This window comes from Metopolophium dirhodum, chromosome 3 (assembly GCF_019925205.1).
Source record: "Metopolophium dirhodum isolate CAU chromosome 3, ASM1992520v1, whole genome shotgun sequence".
Classification (NCBI taxonomy): domain Eukaryota; kingdom Metazoa; phylum Arthropoda; class Insecta; order Hemiptera; family Aphididae; genus Metopolophium; species Metopolophium dirhodum.
Genome location: NC_083562.1, coordinates 25,369,957 through 25,381,170, shown reverse-complemented (window position 1 = coordinate 25,381,170; position 11,214 = coordinate 25,369,957).

The window sequence follows — 11,214 nt, the reverse complement described above, 5'->3', positions numbered from 1 at the left end:
ATATATATTATATTGCATAGGCGCTTCTGGAAAATACGAAGCTGCAAAGCGAGATAAGGTTTATTATGTGGTGTCATGGTGGGCATTTATTGTTTAGTTCTGGAATTGAAATTTAAAGGAATGAACAGACTTCCATTGTGTAGGTACACTATTGACTATATTATTATGATATTATAATAACGTAAAAGTAAACCTATTCATATTATAATATTATTTAATATGGTACGTACTCCTTTACAGACGGTTTAGACACAAAAAATGTTATCGTTTAAAAGTAATATCATACAATTCACAATAAATATTGTTTATATTGATAATTATTTATAATTACCGAATTCGTGTCGACACGACAATCACGGTAGATTCATTGTAAGTATACGTGTAGCGGTAGTGGCGGGTATCGTTGCGATGGAAAACGAATCGGAGCAGTGTAAAGCAGTAATATAAACATAATATTAATATGTAATATTATATGAAATCACCAGACAGAGAACTGCGTCAATGCGACACATGGGAATCGATCAGAAACATAATAGTATGTATTGTATACCACGGTCCGTGGTTTAAATTCTGCAACAATATACAGAGTGAATCACTAAGCATGTCCATCCCAAGTTTTTCCTTTAATAATTAATTTATTCATATTATTCTGATTTTTATTTACCATTTAAAAAATGATTGTACGATCACCTTTTAGATTCAGAGCGATTCTTGGTTGTACAATAAAGTGTATTTTTTGTGTCTGGAACACTTTTTACAGAAGAAAAAACGGATCAATCTTCAAAATGGAGAGTGGTTTCTAGAAGAAAATCAGCCTTGTCAAAAAATACATATCAATATAATCGAGATAATCAAAGCAAATGAATAAGGGAAAATGGTAATTTTTAAGCAAAATCAGTTTTTGACCAAATTAATTTAGTTCAAATTTGTTGTAAATTCTAACTATAGAATTTTTCACCAACTATTCTATTGACTATTATCATTTCATAGACATTTGTTAGTAGGTACCAGGTAACTATACAAATAGCTTGACAATTCAATATAGAATTCCTTGTAAGTTGTTCTCTCAGCTATTAAAAGTATACAGTTAAATAAATACAGTTTTTTTTTTTTTTTTATAATCAAATATATCAATTATTTTTTAGTTAAAAATTAAAAAAAAATGTATTTTTTATACTTAAAGCTTGAAAATGTAATACAAGATTTCTCAAAATATTTCTTACTTATAAAATTTAAAAAAAAGTTGACAATAAATCTAAATAAATTGTTATGAGCGATTAAAGTTCAAATTTAGACCACACAATAATATCATATTCACAAGTCATAAAATAACGATTTCTCCTAAAATAATTTAAGTTGTTTTTAAAGTAATAATGTAATACAAAATTAATATTATTCGTAGGAGTGACTAAGGACTATAAACTTATCGCTGTATCATATTCTTTACTATACACATTGAAGTTTTCAAAATATTTGGATTCATTTTAATCTATTTATACGACAAACCGATTCATATCATTCTATGGTACGTACTACGTTTGTATTATAATATGATATAATATTAAAATGATTATAATAAGATGTATGCGATTTGTTGTTGACAAAAAATATTTCAACATACCGTGTTATTTATATCCTATGGTAATATAAATACAAATTATTATAAAGGATGACAGGCCGTCTCCACTCAGAATCTTTTTTTATATGCAATGATTCATTGAATTCAAATTCAACACATCCATTACAGAGACCTATTCAATGACGAAGTATACTTTTGACACTTTCTGGCTTCTATACGGCAGAGCGACTTATTGGTTTCTTTCAAATGAAAACCACCATTTTCTAAACGGTAAATTATTAATCAAAATATTATTTGATAATGTTGACTTATCTAAATTTAAATTCGAGCGAATTACGGTTTCTGAGATATTAAAATGTATGCACTAAGGTCTAAAATAGTCGAATAGTCTTGTTGACTATGTATGTACTATGGTCAAATAGTCTTCGATATTGGTTTTACATAAAATATAAAATATAATATACAATATTAAGTCTACTGGCAGTACAGGCTACTTTTTATAATTTCTAGTATTACTATAATTTTCAAACCGCAAAACGTCTAAAGTACTAACATCCTTAGTCCTTAAAGTTTAATAATTCAAAATCTATTGTTTAAATTTTGATCTACGTACATTGACATTTTCAAAAAAAAATCATCCTTAACACGTTTCAATAAAAATGGGTGACACTCATTTCAATGTTTTAAAAACAAGAAGTTTGTATATCCACAGAACACTCATTAAGTTGCATGAAAAATATAGTAGTACCTATTTGAAATGGTCCTTAAGTATATTAAGTATACTCATCTACATCTTCAAGTATACTTAAAACTTCCAAAAATCAGACATATTTAAATTGATGCACTATTTAACAGGTATATGGGGCATGTTTTGCGAATCGCTCTGTATGATATGCGATGTTATCGTAAGTATTTATGTTTAAGTGTACATAATACTACTGTATAAAACTGTGTATGAAATCTAAATAGTAAAAATAATGAGATAAATATCAATTCGTAGTAGGATTATAAAAAAATTTTGACCAATAGGTCATAATATTTTAAGATTTATGTCAATTGGTATCTTGATAAATTTAGTTTGATACCTTTCGGCAAACCTGGACAATTTATCGTAAAACATTTTTCACTTGGAAAAAATCCAAAATACTCCACCGCGGAGGTATTGTGCGCACAGTACCGGCGAGGAAAAACGAGAAAGGATCGCGATTCGCGGTGATCGAGCGCCGGCCACAGTTAGAAATAGATTTGAAATTGATTGAGGAAACATCTCGGGGACAGTGTGCAATGAGTGCGTACAACGGCGACGGTTGTTTAAGTCGGTCCGCGTCAACCGTGAGAATTGCATGGAGGAGATAGCTAGAGAGACTGCGAGAAAATACACGGGCACAATATTAATATTATGTATACCGTATAGGTACCCGTCGATGTCCTATCCGTTCGCACGCGTTCCAGGAAGTGCAACGTATTATATTATGCGACGGTCCGCTGGCGTCGGAGATGATGGCCCAAGGTCCGCCGGACAACGTGTACGCTGTGATGCTGCAGCAGCTCGGATACATGTCCTGTAAATTCTATTAACAAGTGTGTATTAACAATCACATATAATAATATCATATTATTATTACTATTATTACTGTGCATTTGTGCATCGATTCCATGTATAATTCCGCAGTACATATTTTATTTTATTCTTGTGTCATAATATATAGTTTACGGGTAGTATTGTGTATAGATCATCGGCAACTTGCAGTTGCGTAATTAAAAATCGCAATTAAAAGCCATCGGACGTGACGAGAATAGTCAATTGATCATAATATTATCCTACGATATCGGTATAGGTACAATTATTATTATTATTATATCGTATAAGCACAAGTATAGTGCGTACACGCGTATGCTATTTTTACGGCGATTACCTATAATGCCAATTCACGTATAGAGAATACACGCGTTTATATAATATTCGACTCTTTTAATAATAAAATAATATCATACCGTGCGATTTCGACGCGCAATCCGTCTGGCGTCGACAAATATGTTTCTGCAGCCGTCGTTCATTAGCTGTCGTTATTGTGTACACGTGCGGTGACACGTCTTTTATAATAGGTATAATAAAATTAGATTTTCGAGGATGATGTCTACGGCGATGGCGGATTGCACAGCGGGTAGGCGTTGCCCACTCGTATTTTATTCGTTCCGGCGGTCACCCGCCGAAACCTCCGAAAATCAGATATCGTATACATAAGTTTTATGTCAATGTCTTTTTGTAAAGTTGTCGGTATTCTTATAATATGTTGAATAGTACCTGCTCATCAGTAATCAATACTCAATAGTTGGTACTTATTACCATAACTATGTAGTATTAGCATTCGTGCCGACAATTGAACAACGCGTAACAATAATTTAAACAAAGTTTTTATCAATTGTATTCATGTAAAATAATTAATTCAGAAATAAACCGATGCGTATACCTACCGTATAGGAGCTGTAATATTATGAATATCGTCGTCACGCGTGACAATATAAAAATGGACGAACCTCCGTATTATAATATGCACAATGATGGCAATATCAGGTATTATATTTTTACAGAGCTTTACCAATATATTTTAATAATCTCATCAGGTTTAGTACATACAAAGTGCGGTATTGTGTTAGCCAATGGGCCTATTCTCTATTGTAGGACAACGAGAAGACTCGGTGGCTCGTAGGCCGTATTGTATTAGTTCAGATGATGATCGACGTATTATAAACATTGCAGCAGCTGATGACGCATCACGAGCGTATTCAAATGATGACAGCCTTTCAAGCACCTATACAAGTTGTACAACAAGCGTAGTCAAAACCAAACAATATAAAATTAAAATTAAATTTTATAAATATAATATAGGTGCGTCAGGTGGACACCTCGGAGATCGCGAATCGACTGGCTATTAACATGCGCGCATATTATTTATGTGTACGGGTATAGATACATGCGGATATAATACAATTATATTCATATCATGTAATATCATAATAAGTAATAACATTTGCGTCGAACAATAAACATAATATTATATATATATATATGTACACATATATGACACGACCGGATTATGTAGGGCATTGTGTACATAATAATTGGCGTGATAAACAATCGCAAACGAACTCTGTAAATTACGGGCGTCGTGTGAACCATACACGAGTTGCGCGGTTTACATACCTAAAGGTTCTATATACTTCCAAGTTCCATTATATGTAGGTATATTATATATACCTGCATATTATTACTATACATAATTTATTATATATTATATGTATAAAATACCACCGCGCATCGAGAACGGCGCATAATATTATCTAATAAAAATGCGATTCGTAGATGCGAAATATATAAGGTATTACAGTATTACACACACACACATGAACGCGTATGCATATACAGGATGATTCTATTACCTATAACCTGCGACCTTTTTTTCTTGATCGTTATTTGTGGCTTGAAAAATTATTTTTTCCTATAAACTGTTAGAAGTAGGCATTTATTAAGTAACAATTAATCAATCTAATCATGCGGCGACCAATATAATTTTTAGATCATAGGTATTCTTTCTGATTTAGTTTTTTTGTTTATACCTAAGTGTTTAAACATTAAAATGTTAGTGTGTATTGTATATTTTAACGTGTAAGTGTGTGGTGGTAAGTACGAAGTACGTGCCAAACACCAGTGACATGTACCTATAGAAAGAACTAAAGAAGGCACCTGGGGAATTTCATCTAGCTATAATAAAAATGCATGTTTAACTATAATATAATATTTTATAATGTATGTAGATTGTAGGCATAATTCCCTTGGCCTTTTAAAAAAATGTGATTGGCCCATATTGAATAAAATTCCTAATACGACACTGCACACCATAATATTGATAGGTATCGACTTTTCTGCATACTTCTATATAATGTTATCATATCTACCCTTGTTTCTCTCTAAATATCTATAAATAAAAAATTAATATTTGTTCAGTACTCATCATTCTAATGTTTATAAACCGGTATTTTTTTAGTAAATTGCATATAAATCCACGATGAAATTTAGCGAACTGGATCGCACTGTATATAATCCTATATTATGTGGTGCACGGAGTATGCCTATACATAAAATAATATAACCACGCGTATTGCGTATACATAATTCAGGTATATATTATATATATATATATGGATTATGGACGACGGTGGGTATTCATACATATATACGACAACAATAGGTATTATATAGGTACAGTGTATTATTCACGTGATGGTAAAAAATAGCAATGACCATCAATTTCACCCGTTGTTCCCGTTGGACTGTTTACCACCACCACGGTGTAAATACAAATATTATCTATACAGTTACGACAGTAAAGTTCTTCTTAGTGAACTCTTAATAAATATATCTAATATTCCGATAATGTTGTTATTATACGACTATACGTTCGACGACCTGATGAAAAATACTAATTGAAATGCACGAGATTGTACCTACATATAACATTTATACATGTAAGTAAGTATAGGTATTTATTATTATATTATGGCAGGCATACAAAAACGCGATGAAAACAAATACTCCCAGATTATAATAGTGTTGTGGTAGACGATAGTCTAACAAAACAATGACCTTTGTTTTTGATTTTGGCAGACATGTCTTCTCGGTGGTTGAATGATGAGTATGGTATTTGTATTGACGCCACTGAGCACACCACGCGTGTTCAGGAGCGGTGCTGTTAGCGTACTGCAGTTTTTTTTTAGTGAGTCAATACAATTTGGATTTTAAATAGCACACATTTCATTACTAAAACCTTACAGTTAATAATTAATTTCTATTTCATTCTAAAATAAAATAAATAAGATAATTTTATATCTAAAAAAAAAAATTCCCGTTTTCCGATAAGCATCTAATAGGGACAAATGTTACCCAGAGTACTATACCAGTAGGTTGACTTAAACGTAACCTAACCAGAAAATAGGTATGGTCGTTACAAAAGCCGAAAGAAATATCACGAAATAATTTTAAATGTCCCCTGGCTCCTGGTTTGTTCAAAACGTTGCCCTGTACACAGATTAGACTTTTATAACCTATTTCTAGGTACTATCCTAGAAAGTCCATAATAGTATCATAACATAATCTTGCTACATACATTGCTTTTTAAATTATTTTAACTACAGTCTACTAGCTATCTAGTGGATACTGGATGAGAAGGTAACACTATACATTAAATGTTTTATCGTTTTGCCCTCGCTTCATTTGAAACGGCTCGCGCCGCCGAACCTCCTGTAAACGCATAATAATAATATCATCTCGTTTCCTTGCCTAACACCTGTGCACGGTGATGCGTTACGACTTATGACTTTATCGAGAACAATGTCATGATATTGCAGACGCAGAGGGAACAAGACGCTTGCCAAGTCCGGAACGATAAATCCACTAGGCTAGATCATGCTAGAGATTCTGAGTTCGAAGCACACATGCTGCACACGATATAACATTTATAACATATATATATATATATATAATATATATATACGGCCACCACTGCAGGATTCCGAAATGGAAAATACAAAACAACAACAAAAAAAAAACCGACGACACGGAATTACCAAACCTGTTCCCCCGGTCACCACGGTCGAAATCGAAAACGATATTTTTACAAGATAAAATAATATTATAATAGTATACTTATTATACACCTAATATTGTTATTATTATTATAATGCGCCCGCGACTAGAGAATATATTATTATTAAAACATCGCGCATTTTTCATTCCACTCCGGTCATTTCGGTAGCCGATTCGTGTCGTAAACAATCGGGTTTATCAGTTTTGAAATCTGGCACGAAAACTATACACCACCGTCTCCCACCCCCGCCGTCGCACACAACCCGGACTGGACCCCGCCCAGGTAATAAGTCTTCGACGACGGTTAACGGACGCGTGAAATTCTTTTTCGCGCCACCGCCTCGACCGACATTTGCCAAATCTAAAATCTTCTTGTACATGCGGTCGACTAGCTCGTACATTATAATTCATAATAATATACGACGACGACGACCACTGCTATAATATATACAACAATAATATTACTTGTCGTCGGGAATTTCAGTCACGTGAACGTTTTTCGACGTCCAATTAAACGATTATAATATTACTATACACGCCGAAATCAACCGACGGCAGTGGCGATAAGGTCATAAGGAATTATGTGAGATCGCACGCGTACATCGTATTATTGCCTCGCGACTATACCTAATTGTGCGACAATGATATGCCGTATGATAGTCGTGGCGATCACCCATCGTAGTATAGCCTATAGGGCTAATAAATTCGTGTGCTGTATATATATAGTGATATCATATAGTAGAATAAGTAGTACGAACTGTAAAAGATTTGAGCTGAATTCTTGCATTATAATATGTATCTATTAATCAATATGTAGTCATTAGGCATGTTATAATATTATTATAGAGCGTTAAAATAATGTAAATAAGTCAAATTTTATTGTAGACGATTGGAATTATGTGTGATGGTATACCATGGACTTTCATATTCAAGTAGTATCGCCGTGGTGGTATGTGGTGGATGTGACGCATAAATTGAACAATTTTAATAAGGGTCGCCTACTCTATGATAACTCATAGAAGGTTAAGAATGTAAGATGCATAATAATATGGTATGTATATGCGATATATCTTCCAAGATTTGAGCTGAATAATGGACTAAATCAAAATTAAAACACTTCGCGGGCTATATTGAGACAGATCTTATGTTATACAGAGTAGGCCAAAATATTATAAAAACGTCTATAATGATTTATGTACGTCCAGTTCTACTCTGGTTTTATTCCACGGGCGATGTAACAGAAAAATGTTGGTAGTGTCGAAATATGTACTTATTGTGAATACATTTGCAATAGCTAGGGTTCAAAAAATATGTCCTTTTCAACTCTGAAAATAATTATTTAAATCATATACACCAGTCAAAATCCTCAAAATTAAAATCAATATTTTCCTTCACGACTTTCTTTACAGATAAGGCTGTCACATAGGCATCTCGTTAGTTTATGATGAAAGATATTTAACCTTATACCATTAATAAAATTTTTTAGAGGACAAACGGTTACTTTTTACATAAATTGCGACACGGACATGTATAATATATAGGTAATATATATTAGTATGGTATAAAATATAATTAAATAGTATTAACCGCGTGAACAGTGGAGAACACTAAACAACGCATTAATTGACTAATCGTATCTATAGGTATATTAGCTGTGTGCAACTTAGTACCTATGACTATTCTATAACCTGCAGCACGAATCAATAATATTAAGATACACTTATTGCATAAAAAATAAATCATGATCGCGTTGTATAAGAGTTATTAAATATTATATATGGTCTAAATACTTAAGTCATTTAAATTCTTGAATATATCTATCCATATTATTATATATTGATGATGGGCATAATTTCGTAAAATGAGTGATGGAGGACGATAGAGCGAATAAATACGAACTTACAAGTTGGACTAAACTTGTCGGAATCATGATATACGCACAAATTGTTTTCAAAAAATTGTGTGAAGTTGAAAAACATATATTATTTTCAATTTTAACATAATATAATAATATACAGACACACAGACACAGACACAGACCCACACGCACACACACACACACACACACACACACACACACACACACACACACTCTCTGCAGTAACCTTTGTGTACCGTGAATCGCGATCTTGCGAAATTTCCTCCGACTGCCGGACTCTCGCAATCGCTTTCCAAGTACTTCCTATAAATACGCTTGCACGTAATCTAGACATAATATATTATATTATGTGCGTACGGTTTTCATTCTGGCGACGAATTTCACAGCCTGATGACTAACAATAAGGCCATCTGTTAATTGTGTGGTATGTAATATATAATATAAATATAATTAGGTATGTCATATCCATAAGCAAAATGACGTAGATGTAATATGCACCTATTTATTGCACAAACGTAAATTAAAAATAATATTGATCCAACCATAACATTCATCTTAACTCGAAAATCAAAGGAGATAAAATGTTGGTTGTATAGTGTTCGAGTTATCGAAGTTCTACAATTATAGCTGTGTGCCTGTGTACAGTGGCGTGGCGAACTTCATTAACTTATGAGGCACAATAATTTATATTAGTAATTATAAATACTTATATATAAATAATTACTTATTTACGTAAATGGTTACTGAGAATGATTGGCCCAGTCTTACTGTCTTAGTGTGTACTTAATAAATTATTTACTATATTTGAAATGCTCCTAGTCTCCAGGATACCCACAACCCTTAAAGCTGAGGCGCGTGCCTCAAATAAAGTCCTTCTTTGCGCCACTGCCTGTGTATGTATAATAGCCACATTATACATACCGACGAAACGGAAGAACGAATTTAACGATATGGAATGAGATATCGATACATCGTGTCAAAAGAATGTAGAAGGAATGTTTCTCTGCAAGTCTAAAATATTTAAATATACCTAACGATTGTTAGGTATTTATAGGTACTTGTATAACAGTGATGGTTGCATAACCGATTTATACTATTAAATCAGATATTATTTAATGTTGAAATACCCAATTTTGTCATAATTTGAACTTGAAATGTGTATAAAAAAAAAATTGTACCTATGTTAAAGGAATGTTACAGTTATAGAATAACAATTCAGGAATCTTGTATTACATTTTCAAGATCTTTAACCATAAACAAATTTTATAAAAAAAAATAAAAAATTTCAAATACTAAAAATATCTTAAAATAAGTCAATACATTTATATAATATAATAATGTTATTATGTATTAATGTTTAAGGAAATACCGACTTACCGTAGAACGTCGAAACTCGAAATAGGTAAATTCCCAGCATATCATTATATTATAGAACAATTCATTATCAATAATAATATTACTAATAAAAATATAAATAATAAATATATACCTATGCCTAATAAATATGATAGGTACCTACAGTTTCCAAATTTACAGTAGGTACATGTAGTATAGGTTTATATATAGGTATACTGTATAGGTACTATAGTATTATATGTAGATTGTAGGTATACATTATTATTTTTAGTATAGTCTTATCGAGGTTATCGTTATTGGACACGTTGTAGTAATGAGCGATTTGTTTTAAAAAATAATGTTCCAAAATCAAATGAAATGTATCAAAATATTTCAATATTTGAGGTAAATAGTGTGTTAGAAATTAGAACAATAAATTAGTGAATGTGGTTGATACCTGGACACCTGGTTCATTAGTGGTAACTTTGGTTTAGCGCCCGAGTATTTTCTATAATTATATTATGTCATTCGAATTCAAATAAAATATAAAATATTTTTTTTACGCCAGTGTTTTATAGTAAAATTTCAAATATCACATTTTGAATAACTGTATTATTGAAGAAAAGGGAGAGGGGGTGATTGGTGAATCACCGTGTATAGTGTTATATACCTACTGTATAGTGGTATGTATTTTAATACCGAATTATTTGTATCTCGGTTATACCGGACATAGCCGGTAAACTATGTACGCGTGTAATGTAGGTAAGTAATATAATA